This window comes from Pavona decussata, unplaced genomic scaffold, assembly GCF_977016875.1.
Source record: "Pavona decussata unplaced genomic scaffold, jaPavDecu1.1 SCAFFOLD_130, whole genome shotgun sequence".
Classification (NCBI taxonomy): Eukaryota; Metazoa; Cnidaria; class Anthozoa; order Scleractinia; family Agariciidae; genus Pavona; species Pavona decussata.
Window position 1 is genome coordinate 2,969,021 of NW_028145544.1, and position 9,819 is coordinate 2,978,839.

The following is a 9,819-nucleotide window of genomic DNA, read 5'->3' on the forward strand; positions in this document are numbered from 1 at the left end:
CCCCCCCCCCCCCCCGAGACTTTGACTGGGACGATTACGCAAGACCAGCTGGTACTGATGCCCTCCTGTTCATACTATCAACCAGTGTTGTTTACTGATTTCTATTTTCGAATTTTTAAAATAATCGACACCCCATGCGGGAGCCCACGACTAGAAGCCTCTATTTGTGTGAAACCTTTCCCGCGAAAAGTTATGACGTATGAACTGTGAGCGTTCTTAAGGTCCCCTGAGACCCGATCTAAAAATAAATCTATTCGGGATAGGGTTGAGTCCAAGGCATCGTATGATAGATAGAGTCTCCGTCTCATGGGCTCTTTCGCCGGGAGGTTCTTCTTTCTCCGCATGTTCTTCTGTTATGAAAAGCGTACTATGCCCTTGAGGTGCGTATCAGCAGGACTCATTTCTGAAATGTGTTTTGTGATTTGGCGTTCGTTTCTGAATGAAAACTTGACTTTGTGGACAGAGTCTCAGAGCTTGTCTTGATTGTTAGGGCAACAGAGCGATGTCTGTACTGGTATGCTTATTTGAAATAACTTAAAAAATACCTTTGCTAGTTTCTTTCTTTTCATACTCGTCTAATATAAATAACAGACCCGGAGCTGCTATCTCTTAGTATTAAGCCTTGGAATTTGACTTTTGGAACGCGCACAGTTTAAATACCCAATCAAAGAAGAGCAATGACAATTACATTGTCATACGTCATATCTTTTGGCGGGAAAAGCAGGTCTTGAAATAGTCTAGTCGAGAAAAGGTTAATTCATGGAAAGGCTTCTAGCCATAGGCTCCTGCCACCTTAAAAAGGTTCATCGCTCCCCTCCCCCCCCCCCCCCCCTCCTTCACCAAATAAGAGATAGCCAACCTAGAGCTTTGGTTGAATCTCTTCTCGTACTTACCGCAACAAATTTGGCGCTCAAAACAGCAATACCGAAGGAGTTGTTGCAGTCTAACTCGGATAAAGACGACATTCGTGTTCTCCATTTTCGCCGCGCTATTGGGAGTTGATATTCCGTGCTCCGTGTTATTCAGCTAAACAAGATGACGAATAGCTAGAACGAGTTGCAAAATAGTGAACCCTTAATCCCCTAATCCTGAAACTATGAGGAGTCTGAGCGCGTATTCGGCTCCCCGACCAATACTCAGATTTTGGGGATTTGCTCCGCTGACTGAGCGCTCCGCAGACTCAGGCTGTAGTTACAATCTCGTCCAATATCGTATCCAGAGTCTTCAGGCCTTTGGTCAGCGGCTACCGGCGATCAACCGCTGATCAAAGAGCCTGAAGGCTCTGGGAACGCAATAGATGAACCTGGTTCCCGGCGCTCACGGCTGATAGTGACAGGCTACTCTGGGAACTAGAGAGTCTTAAGTAAGCACCTCACGAATTCTACCTTATCGTCATTTCTTCTATTTGTTTTTCACGTTGCTTAGCAAGTTGCTAGGTGAAAAATTAAATGGATTCGACTCGTCCAATCAGAATCACGAATTTCAATTATTTTCTAACAAGCGTTAAAATTATTTCCCAGTGAAGATTCATTTCCTTCGGTTCGCAATTTCATTTTGTAAGGGTGTGTCATTAAATCAGCACTTGGACGTCACTTGTGGACACCTTGGCGAAAAATCTTTTTCAAGGTAAGTGACATTTGCTAAATTATTTTTCAAGGTAATTTCTAAATAGTAGAGGTATTGTTTTTGCGTGATCTGAAGGTGTGTCCTTTTTCGGTGTGCGCCTGAAACTTAGGTTACAACGTTAGCGATTTCCGCAGAATCTTTTGTGCAGATAAATCTAATACTTGTATGAACAATTTTAAAAATACATGTAATTTATGAAACTCACTGGTTCGCCCTCCTTCGACAGTAACGCTTACAAAATTGAAAGAGCAATTTTTTTTGCAAAGGTCGGTGGTATACATTTCAATTTATCTTCCTGTCAATCCAGTCACTTGAAATATTGCCTAAAGCGACACTGGATTTTGTTACTGGATTTTGACGACTCAACATTCCTCCAAAAAATGAACGTTATTTGCTGGAACTGATGCCAAATTGGCCCTGAAATGGTCCATAATTTGAGCAATCTAATTGAAGGAATTAGCGAGACAGACCAATAGCGAATTCGAGATGTTGCGAAACAGCGCTACGCATTTCATTTCTTTTTGGAGCAAATTGCGCCTTCGGTTAGCACGAAAAAACGATACTCGGTTAGCTTGAAGGTTTAACGCTCAGTGGGTAGAGTTTTAACCCTCTACCGATCGGTATACTTTGAGATTATTCAACATGAACTGTCAGTAAACAGAAAAAGGTTTAAGCGCCAATTTCAGTCAAGCAAAGGAGAATTTTACCGTATTAAACCATGACAGCTTTGCCCGACCATAAACAGAAGGATACCTTGATTGTAAATTCAGCGTTCGTCGTCAAAATGAGAATGTTTTTCCCTTGTTACCTTTCTAATCGATATTTCCCTTTACACGGCATTCCTACACCAAAACCAAACGATTGGATGTTGAGTTCAGAAAAAAATCTCAATTTACACTGCAGAAAAAGTTAAGTTCGTCCGGGCTGGAATAAAAATAAATACATGTAATCGAATAAAAACCGTTTTTCTGCTTAAATATGTTTTGCCTTGACGTTTGAGACATTTTTGGCTACGATTTCGCTAGGTCACGAGAATTGAAGAATACGATAGTGATGAATAGAATATTAATATTTTCTCAATTCTCGAACAGAAACTCCGATCGAACAAAAGCTGGCAAAAATTTTGGTTGAATATCAGTCCCAAGCAGAGCCACAAATCAAGTGGCAAAGAAAGGTACCAGGGTTTAGTTTTGCATGAAAAAATACTTGAAAATTTAATCATTTTCTTTTTTCCCCTTTAAGTGATTACGCTTAGCATGATAGAACCAGGAAGTCAGTGGCAAGGAATTTAAAGAAAAATATCTGGACCTTCGACTAAAAAAATTTTTTCGTGTGACAAGCAAAAAAACATTGAGCGGTGTCGAACTTTCAGTATTGATATCGTATGCATTTTATCTCTGGTTTTATTAATCAAAATTAAACGCCAACGTACAGGAATTTACCCGACCGATAGTGAAGAGAGAGATAACTGTAGTATTATATTGAGTTATTCCTGTCTTATCACGAAGGAGAATGTCGGACGGATCCCATATACTGACTTCGAAAACTTTATCGAGAAATTTTCTCAGCATTTTCGGCTCTTCTAATTCTTCAGTGACCAAAAGTAACGTCAAACATTGATTAACGTAAAATTCAAGTCAATTAGCGAAAATTTTACAATAGCTTATTACAATAATGAATTAGCGTTAATCGTTCCGTTTATTGCTTAATTAGGACGGTGACTCGTTTTGCTACTGCGCATACGCTTTGCGCATCTCAGGTTTCCTTCCTTTGCACGGCACCGACTAATACAAAGGGTTTTTTTTAGCGCAGTTTGCGACTATGAGCTGAAGAGCAGATCTTAGCAAGGGTTACTGGAATCGAAAAAGAAAATTAGAGGCAACAACGCATTTTTCAGATGTCAGTTTCAGTATTGTTTTTAACGTCATTCGTAAAAAGGAATCCTCTTGGGGTATCAGGCAAACGAGATATTTGGGGAAAATTTCAGTTCTTGAGAATCAAAATCATCAGGAACTTATCAATGATTATTGAATGTTGTAGAACTATAGTATGTTCCTTGGTCGATGGTGTCAACTCAATAACGAACTGAATTTTTTTTTGTTCGAATGGCCGAACTCTTCTCGGGGGAAAAGATTTATAGCTTCACATCGTTCCAATTTTCAACCAGATTTCGGAATACTCGGTCACTAGTAGACTTTTCGAATACTAGAATTCTCGTGGTAAACCGGATGATGACCAGGGCTGAGTTGCTCGAAGCATGGTTAGCGCTAACCATTGGTTAAGAGGTATAAAAAGCTATAGGTTGTCATGGTGTTTAACCCAGGTTAGCGCCAACCATGCCTCGAGCAACTGGGCCCAAATGTATAACTAAATTTTCGCAGGTTCGTTGACGAAAGTGTCAGTTCCGTTTGAGATTTTTCTCGCGAAATTCACCCCTTAATTTCTCGGTTTTCTGGATGGTGCACAGCTTGGTATCGCAAAAGTTCGGAAACTTGGAAACTTTTCCGGTAGATTTTCATTACATAAATAGAATTTCTAGTTGTTGGTGATCCTAGCTCTCCGAAAGGAGTAAGTAATCTCACTTTTTTTTAAGTACAATGACCTACAAGCAGTTACAAAAAGGTTGAGACACTCTCAGCTTTTTTTCCTATTTCCTGTAAATAACGCACTATAAAAGGCCAATGAACAATGTAATACCCTTCAAGCCCCCCCCCCCCCTCCCCTTTCAAAGTTGACACTTGTTTGTTTTAATGCCATTGCGAATTCGTCCAACATTGATGAGGGGGAAGAGGGGGGAAGGGGGAAACAAGTAATACAATGGTGAGTGTCTAAAAAGTTCCCAATAACAGAGAGTGTCTCAACTCTTCTTGTAATCGCCGCCTGTCTTGCCAGTAGTATGTGCTGGGAGGCTTGCCCTCTACTTCACCGTCCATTGCATCCTAATTGTAATTTTCGGTTTCTTTTCTTATCAGATGTCAAGTGAATGGAACCTCTCTATCACAGCTTCAAATACAACTCCAACACCATCTGCAAGCCAAACTAGCACCAATCCCAGAGAGGAACTGATCGACATTCTGACCACGTTTCAAAAAGTTAGCCTGGCGGTGCCGTACTTAATAATCGAGCCTGTTGCATTGGTCCTCAATTTTCTCCTTCTAGTCATCATATGGAATCGAGAGAGGCATATCCGAAAATTAAATGCAAATGTGCCTTATCAAATGGTGAATCGTTCCCAACTCAGAACGTATTATTTTCTTCGCCACTTGGTGTTCTCAGATCTGTTGACCTGTTTCGTTGCCATCCCGTTCGATGCTATGGAAATTTACCGACTAGAGTTTCGACGGTCTCGCCAATATTGCGCCGCTTCGAAGTACGTTCGTTTTGTCGCTCTCAGCACAAGCTTCTACATCTTGGTTGTCACGAATTTTGAACGATTCTGGTCTCTGAATTTCCCTTTTCGTAAGCTCCGTGACAGGGCAATCGTGTACATGACTCGTGGGGCGTGGATCGCGGCGTTTGTAATCAACATCCCTTCTCTTTTCCTGTATCACTCGAGAGTAGAATACATGTTTGACAATGATCGCTATTTTGTACGTGTGTGCGTGGCCGAACCGGGCATGAAGGGGAAAGCCGCGCGCGCATATTTAGGCGTCACGTTTTTGATCCCCGCCATTGCAATAGCTGTTCTCTCGGCGATAACACTGTATCGTGTGGTTAAAATTGGAAAGGACTTTAACACTAACGCTCCCAAAGATGATGCGTCGCAAGCGGAGTCAGATAAAGGAATACGAAGCGTCGCAATTGCGTCGTTTTACATCACCGCGGGTTTTTGCGCCTGCGCGAGCCCCGCGGGGTTTTATTACCTAATAATCGCTGGGATTGGACGCCCTGAGTTCCCTACCTCGTATCTCGTTGGTCGATCGATTGTGATCATTGCGAACGCCAGTGCTGCTGTAAACCCAATTGTCACGATTCTGTGTTTCGCACCAATTAGGGAACGATCAAAGAGGTTTTTTGGTCTGGCAGCTAAAAGATCTTATCCTGTCAACGAAACCACGAATCGCGCCGAGAATGCGGAAGAGAGCAAGGGTGTCCAGCTCTTGGCTGTTAAGATTCGAAGTTCTTTCCGAAAGGTGAGGGATATTTTGAAAGTTCCCGCCACAGAAACTGGAACGCAGGGCACAGCGGAAGCTACTGAGACAGATGGAACAACAAAAGACCATGGCGACAGTGAAGGGACGATAACTTCGGTAATAGAAAGGACTTCCAATGAATGTCGTCAAATATCTATCCTAAGTACCGAGATATAGACTAGAACAGGGGAGAAATAGAGAGGGAGAACTAGAAGTAGTCTTTTCTACATAACTCTCTCAGTGCTGAACCGAGCGAGATCTGACACACGAGCGAAGATGGGACGCGATCATTCAAATAAACTTAGCAGTACTTCAGTTTCTCCTGGGAAAATACTGCATTTAGTGGACTATACAAGGAGATACCTCGTCACCCCTAGTATGCCAGGGTAGCAGACTGTGAACCGAAAGGTAGCAATGAAATCCTAGTACTAGAGAGGAGAGTGAAAACGGAGCGAAATCCCTGGCACAAATTACAACGCATAGATTGCTGCCGGAAAAACTAAAACTTTCGATGATCTTTGAGGGATAAGAAAGAATTTAATTTTTGTGTTTTATGCATACGAAAGGAGTGCCATTTTGGTAAAAGATGTCTTGCGAAAGGGCAAGTGATTGAACATCCGGGCGGAAGCCTGTCCTGCCCCCACCCCCCCCCCCCGAGACTTTCCTGTGAAACTTTCAGCATTATGACGTACAAGAACAGGTTGTTGTAGTGGAGCCTGTTGATGAAATCCTCAACTAATTTTGTTTATTATGCTGTATGAAGCTATTCTTCTTAACTTTCAAAGACGGCAGTGTGCTGTACCATTCAATTATATTGAAAATTTGTAAAAGTGCATCTGGGAGTGATTGCCCCGGCTCTCTTTTTCTGTGATTTCGTTTTAATCTTTCGTTAAAACAGCTTCACGTACTATCATAAAAAATGTTTAAAAAGCACCGATATCAGTACCAACCTCCAACGGGATACGTCCCAAGTACATTTGTACCCACATTGCTATATTTGACGTATTTGCACTTCGTAATTACATCACATTTTCATTCGATTTTTTTAGTTGTACCACCTTTACTAAAACTATTGTTTTAAAAATAATTTACATGTTCGCTTTCAGTACAAAACGCTATATCGATAAGTGTTGGAGGCTCAGTGAGCTACCAGTATAATTTGTACTAAAACGACCGACGTATAGTTTCTATAGCGTTAGTAAATAAGCTCACTGTATTTGTTTTGTACATATAAACAGCTGATTGCACTTGTCAGGAAAGTTAAAACAGTTTGTCAACTCGACCTGTCAAGGAAGGACGAGTGGCCAATGATAGCCGAGCGAGAAATGATGCGCGCGCAGGCAGACCTCACTTCCGCGCAACCTCGTCCCCAGAACCTGCTGGTGGTGACCAAAAGGAACACAGCATCTGGGAACGAGATTGAACTACTGTATTGATGGGGAAACTCTTTGCGCACTCATTTTTCGCACGCTTGAATTTCGCGCCAATCCTCGCTCGATTGTTTCTGACTCGATGGCTTGCAAAAATAAAAGTATTTATAGTAACTCGTCTCGCAAAAATTTGTTACATCTTATTTGCTCGCATACACTTTTCTTAGTAAGTCAGGCATTAAATAACTCTTGTTCCCGTTTGCATGGCCAGTGGCGGTTTAAAGAGGGAAAGCTGGTACCCTCTGGTCCCCTACCGCTTTGTTAAGAGAAAATAAGCGTCAAGGTCCCACACCCGCACATGCGCGATAAGCACAGGAAGACGCAGTATCCAGTTCAACTCAACTGGTGGATTCAGCGAACGATGACAGAGTATCTCTCCCGTCCTCAAGTGGTTTGGCCTCATAATCAGCCCCGGGGAGTATGCCTCAATAATAGGGACTTTAAGAAACCACGACGGTAACGGCAACGAAAACGTGGCCTAGAAATACAAGATCACGTTACTTGTACTACTTTCAATACTACTTCGTGATTATTCCAATTCTTTTAACTTGTACAATGCGCCCGCGAACTATCCAGTAACAGAAAAGTTGGGAACGGCGTTCAAGTTGAGACAGAGAATGAAAAAATTAACGTCATGTGCTCACGTTCTCCATAAAACCTTAAATTTGGTCATTTGACGTTGCTGTTTGGCTGAGTAAGGCAAAGAAATGTACCAAGACTTATAACGCACGTGCACGGCCGTTGATTTTGTTAAAAATCCTACTGTTTTGTGACGTTCTCGATGCCGTCGCCGTTGTAGTTGTAGCTTCTTAAAATCAGTACTACTGCTACGGGCGTGTTCATAAGATGCAATAGTTAACTATTGTTTATCTTTCCTGTCTTTTCACGCTCGTCCCCAACTCCCTTGAACCCTTTTGGAAGAGAAGAGACTATCGAGGAGATTTTGCGAGTGGTGATCTCGCTAAAGCACAGTAGATCAGACAAAGGGATGAGTATAGACAACCCAGCGTTCTGTTGTCTCGTTGTCTCTCTAGCTATCATCTCGGTATCCAACCTGTGCTTGTGAAATAATTGGTAATTATCTCCTTTTGTCTTGCAACCGAGAGAGAAAAGAAGAAAGAGGAAAACAAAAGGATTTGACATTTGACTTGATAAAGCTCGATTTACCAAAAACTAGAAACTAACCATGTCTGAACTGAATTGGTTTGGCCGTTAAAAGGGCGAGGTGGGACAAGGGCATGGAAAATGCCAACTTGATATAACTCCGGGATTTGCAGTTTCTTAGGTTTGAAGCACGCCTCACTCAACCAAAAACTTCAAGTAGCATTCTGGACTACTCCCGAAAAGGGAGAGGTGGTAAGGGGGGGGGGGGGGGGGGGGCTTGGTTTCTTTGTTCTGGGCTGGGATAGTTAAATGTTTGCGTAATTTTGCCAATGTCATTCCCTCGTACTTATGGAAAGCCCACTTCCGCTGTTTTGAAAGGGGACTGAGTTTAGCAATGAGTGGGCAACCCCTTAACCAGAAATGAAGTAAACAAATTCAGAGCCACATTGGACTATCTTGTAGCATCTTAGTGTATTTTTTGGTGTGCTTCTATTTCATTTTATTCAGTTTTGAAACTGAACTCTTAAGGTTCTAATCTTGTACCCAGATCTCTCACATTTCGACATTCCCGAACCGACTGAGATCTGGGAACGAGATTAGTAAGGACAGACACTGAACAGAATCGGATTCCTGTGGTGCACCAAGTCATAAATACTGAACAAACAGGAGTCCATGGGGTTCCTGTAACCAAATAAAAACATGCTCCCAATCATGACCACGTACGGCAGGTGGCTCACCATTAAAACTCCTGACAAACGCTATAAAATAATTCAGTAAAAAACAGTACCTGTGTTTGCAAGGACCACCGCGACAAAATAAAAGCACCGGATCCTGTAGTGAAGGATCTAATCAGCAACAAATTGTAGAATTAACAGAGCAAGGGAAAAGACAAACCAGCCTTGCTCTTTTTTTTTTTTTTGCATTATTTGTACTTTAAAATTAGCCATCTCGGGGGGATCTAACGCAAAGATGTAAACAATTTATAAGCCACTTCACAATATCATCGTAACCTGTTTGTGAGATAAAGTATGTAATCGCTACAATTGTTATATTGGAAGGCCGTAAAAAATATTGAAGATCGTATGGGAGTCTTCGAAAACAAATGTTGATTTTATTTGTGTCCAGCGCCGGATATTGAACATTAAAAACATATGTAAATTCTCTCGGAAGGAAAACAAATCACTCAGTTTCCAACGAAGACGGCGCTATATTCAGTTAAAAAGAGCTTTATATGTAAACGTAAGTTGCGCTGTTGTAAAGCATGCAAGTGGCCTTGCCGGAAACAAGAGCTTATGCGCCAGTGTTTCTCCGTTTCTTGAGTGCTTTCATAACTTCCCTGTATGGTTTGTAACAGGAAAAAAGCATAGTTAAGACTTTAAATTGTTTTCGCGGGGAACAACGTACGAAAGAGCACAAAAAAGCACACTATACCCACTAAACTACACCGGCTTTTGGACCAATCGAATAGATCTTACACTGGCATAAATTCGGAGATAGGACTTCATTTTATATGATTAATTTGAAAA